Here is a 5,299-nt window from a genome sequence, read left to right on the forward strand (position 1 = left end):
AAAAAAATGATCCAGCAATCATTTAAATGTCTAGTGTCCTAATGTCAGCCAACCACAGTGGCAGGGGCCCTGTCACCAATATGGCATAGGCCCATGCTCTCAGCAGAAAGGTTTATATGATTACAGACACTATGGTCCAGTAACCATAGACAAGAACCATGTACATCTTTTTTGGTATACTGGGTTAAACTTTTGATGGCTTGAAAGGATGCATGATGGTGAACTCCAGCGGAGTTGGTGTCTTATCTTACATGATAGCCCAGTGACCCAGACCATATGCATCATCAGAAGCTGAGGGCAGATTCAGACCAGCACATTGGCAGTTGCTCAAAAATTTACACTGCAGCACTGGTTCCAAAACCTTTGCACATTTGACTCGTGGCAGCATTAACCAGTACTAGTACCACTCACTGCCACCCCATTCATTTTCTATGGAGCTGCCAAAAGGTTCCCTGTCATAAGAAAATGGTAAACACACCATAACCTTGTGGCCAATGTAAACATATTTTAAATGCTCTCGTGTTAGTTTCAATTCTAATAACTCGGAAACAGAAGTCACCTAGGCCAGAGCTGTTAGCCACTACCCAGGCCCAGGCGTGATGTGGTCAATCCTCTGCCATCTTTAGCCAGGTAGATTAGTGTGTGACACCGGCACTAACCTGCTGGCTATCCAGAACCAACGTCCTTGTTCTGAAGGCAATTTCTGACTAAAAGAATCTTTACTGTTTACATGCCTGTTGGTGTCAGAAAATTCTTTCATGAGGGCCATGCCTCTGATCCTTTGTTCAATGATGAGGTTCCACATCATTGTGAACCTCATCTGGTCCAAGGCTGAACACGTTAAAGGAGAGGACCCAATTGACTGTTGGGTTTCTAGGCTTGTCTACTGTCTGGAACCTCCAAAGGTTGGAGTGCTGGAGTGTTTATACTGCCCCTATAGCCAGGGTGCTGTTTAAATGTAAAAACAAAATAATTCTATTTTTTTATAAATCGAGACTGGTTTATGTTACCACATTAGAGGGGTCTAAAAAAAAAAAACAGTACATATGAAGTTGTGTTGCAAACCAAAAGCAGTTTTATTGCAACTACCAGAAAAGCAAGCAGTATACAAAGTATATATGTAGCAAGTCTTCTAACAAACAAAGAGGCATCTAACTATTGTATAGTGAAATATGCTTAACTAGATAGGCAGCTCTTTAGTCCTCATTTTTTCAGCTGTGGGGGACAATGTCCAATCATATTTCGTATTTGGTGTAAGGCCCCGGTCAAGCACCAGTAATCTCCAGACCTCAGTATACCAATTTAACTCCCCAATTTCTTTGTCTATAGCAAGCGCCATCCCAGCCTCGGGAGGTTAGTTGCACCGTCCCAGCACACAAACATCTGTGTGCAAGGGATGGCATCTGGGGAAGGACTGACAAAGGACCAGGAACCCACAGATAATGTATTACCAAGATTCCTGGAGAGCAAGTTCAAAATATAAGACCAGAGGTCATACACAGGTAATTAGTCCACCAGACGAGGTATCCAAGGATAAAGACGAAGCAGAGTCGGCGTCACAGGTACAAGGCCTGTCCTGGCATCATACATAACCATCAGCAGGTTAGCATCTTAACGCTGCAACATGCAACTAGGGAATGTGAGTAGAAAGGCTCTAAATTTTTAGCAGCAAAAAAATGGAGTAGCGAAATTGTCAGAATATAAAATTGCAAAGTTCCTGGAAATGGCATTGTCACCAAAAGATTATAAAAGAGAGAGAGAGAGAGAAAGATTGAACACTCTGCCCTCCAATTAGTAGTTTTTTAAGTATCAATCATTAGAATAAATTATTATTTGCCCCTACATTTTAATCAATATTAAATCAATCATTTCATCATCCTATATATGATTGTAATGTTGAATTAAATTAACCAAAGCACAGAAAAATACATTACATTTTGAGATTCACACAGAAAACTTTTATGGCATAGCCGTGTCTGGCAGGGTATGTGACCCTAATTTTGTTTTTGCTAAAAGATATGTATACCCAAGATGGAACAGTGACACAGGGGCCCAGTAGAGAAAGTTAGCATTGTCTCTGGTTTGTTCTTCCGTGATAGTCTTTCTTCTCAAGTCCTATAGAGCTTTAATAAATCAAGCCTGCCCACACTTGCACCCATGCTATGGACCTAACTGCCTAGATATACCCATAGCAGATATTTTCATCTAACAACATTGGGCCTGATTTATTATAGCACTACAAGATTGGAGAAAATAAATTACGCGAGGGTGATCCGGCATACCTTAAATAGTTTTCTTAAAATCACTACTACTGTTATTTTGCAAATGTTTTCTATTCTGTACCAGGTCCGCATGTGCATCCGAGAGCAGTTTTCAGGGTCAAGCCAGATAGACAAGTAGCAAAGTACGAACAGGTCAAAATCATGATAACCTCTTATCAAATGAAAGATAAACTGTAAGCCAATAACAACCACGAAAAGCTCAGTTAGTACCAATGTGGGAGCTAGGATTTTCAAACAATTTGCAGAAACTCAATTCAAACATTTTTTACCCATTAAAAGCCATGGACCACATTGGTTAAGACATTGCCAAGTTGCCTAGCCCATAATATACCACGGTGTTGTGGTCCAGCAGCGTGGAGTAGGACCAGCATTACACAATGTAAAACAACTCAGGAATAACATTTGTAGCCAATGAAATAAACCACAAGAAAAGAAAAACCATCACAAACAAGACAGTGCCTACTTGTTAAGCTCATGACCCAACACAATGATATACCTTCATATGCTTTAGGCAAGACCAATGCAAAAACGGTATTGAAGGAATTGAATATTATAAACCATTTACAAATATAAAGGTAGGTAGCAAAGAAAAATGAAGATTTCCAAACTTTGCTTGTCTCATGACTACAGGCTGCAGCTTAGAGAGATCCATATACCCATCTAGGCTGACACACAGTCTACAGATAAGATTTGTATATTGTAATTTAAGCAGCCATCTTTTTTCCTTTATATAGAGGAAAGAAGAAGAATGGGCTTATTTGTAAGTAATAATATACCTCCCACATTGTTGTTAGTGGCTGCAGTAATAACCCCCCCCACTGGTGTTCTTAGGCCACAATATTACCAATAAAGTCACTTATAAAACCATGTGATTGTTTGCTTTCTGACTTGGCATATGTGTTGCTTTAGCTGCATAGCTGACACACATCTAGCATGGTTGGCTCAGTGGCTAGCACTCTTGCCTTTGCAGCCCTAGGCCACAGGTTCGATTTTCAGGAAAGAAGCTATCTGCAAGTAGTTTGTTTGTTCTCCCCCTGTTTGTGTGGGTTTCCTCCCACATGCCAAAATCATGCAGTTAGGTTTCATCCTGGACCTGTCGTGACTGCACTGGGTGAATATGCACCATAATCTGCACGTATGTTGTGCAAAGTTGCTGACTATGGCAGAAGCTTGTCACCCACCAATGAGGTTCCACTTTAAGTGGGGAAGGTTGCATTATTACACCATGCCTATGCACATAATGTCCAGACAACATCACTGTGTGCGTGCAGAAATATCACTCACAGCAACAGTAGAGGCCAACTGGAAGATCCTCCAATCCTGAGTAATGGGGACCAATGGAGGATACAATCTGAGCCTGTGTGTACCCATGGCTGAAAATCTTATGGTGGTAATCCAGTTCACTGCACTTGTACTCCAGCAAGTCATAAATAGAAATTAAATGAATCCTATTGAACTTGAATACGATTCCCTTGAATAGAAGCAGGGGGTAACCCTTCACAATTGTTGAACCTCAATGAGTGCATGGACTTACAAACCAACCTATCACATAAAATGTTTTTACCATATACCTTTCAATTAAAAGATAAAGTCAGTTCCAACCTAAAAGACTGCACAAAGAAGAAAAAGGGTTTAGGTAAAATATCAGTAATACAAAGTAAAAAAATAAAATAAAACAATAAAAATAAATAAAACAAAAAAAATCCCAATTCTAAGAAGAAATAGGAAAGCATTTTTCTTAGAAAAGGAACAAACGTTTTTACAGGGAACATAAGAAAAATTAAAATGGAGAAATAATAATAAAACGTCTGTTGTAAGAGTATAGAAGGATAATAAATACATAAATGTAATACAGGAATATAGTGAATATAGTGTCCTATGAGTCCTATGTCTTACACAACTCACAACTATGTCACACAGCACAGTTCTGAATGAGCAGGCAGGAAAACACATTTTCTAATAAATACAGATTATGGCTGTCTTTATAAATAACAAGAACAAAGACTATGAAACCATTGGGAATCTGTTGTGTGTAGTCATATCCGCAACTGATGTGCAGTAACATATTTATTTATTTATTTTATTTAAGAAATCAATGTAACTATTTACTGGCTGTATATAACAAAACACATAAAATAAATTGCAGGTAAATTTCATTATTTGTGTAAAGAAAATGCCTAATACAAGAATTTTGAAGTTTAAAAATTTGGTACAAATTCTTCTGCTGAGTCTAGTTGCTAATACTAACTCAGTGTTCTCCCTAGACCATTTTAGCCGGGTGGACCACCCGACACTTTTCATTAGCCACTCAGCTGTCATCAGACATCTACTTGGGCAAAATGATTTCACTACAGTGATTACACCATTACTAACTTCACGTGATTACGCTCTTTATAAAACTCTAGGTATCTGAGTCACAATAGGAAGGCGATCTAGCAGGTGATTACAAGCGTTTCTCGGTTGTAGCTAGACCTGTTGGGGTCCATTGTTTTTACCCAACATATACCCAAAATGTATACATTTTTCACATTGGATTCAGTTAGAAAACATGGAAATTAACGTTTACAGATATTCATATATTTTTCAATTTAAATGCAATGTGATTGGGTAAAATTATGAATCTTAGGTGAAAACATTAAAAAATAGACATCAGTTTTACTCAATATAATACAATGTCAATAAAATGCCCAGTTAATTATATTAAAACATTTTTACTAGTAGTTTACAACAACATAGCTATTTTATTACTATGAAATAACATTGGTACAAACATGTTCAATGAGGTAAATAATTGATTGTAACATTTGGCTGCAACTTAAATGGCCATTTACCGAGCATCATAATGTAGAGGACCTTTGATTTAAGTGACTTTCAACATGGCATGGTTATTGTTGCCAGGTGGGCTGGTCTGAGTTTTTCAGAAACTGCTGATTATTATTATTATTATTAAACAGGATTTATATAGCGCCAACATATTACGCAGCGCTGTACATTAAATAGGGATTGCAAATGACAGA

Source organism: Pyxicephalus adspersus, chromosome 2 (assembly GCF_032062135.1).
Source record: "Pyxicephalus adspersus chromosome 2, UCB_Pads_2.0, whole genome shotgun sequence".
In the NCBI taxonomy this organism is placed as follows: Eukaryota; Metazoa; Chordata; class Amphibia; order Anura; family Pyxicephalidae; genus Pyxicephalus; species Pyxicephalus adspersus.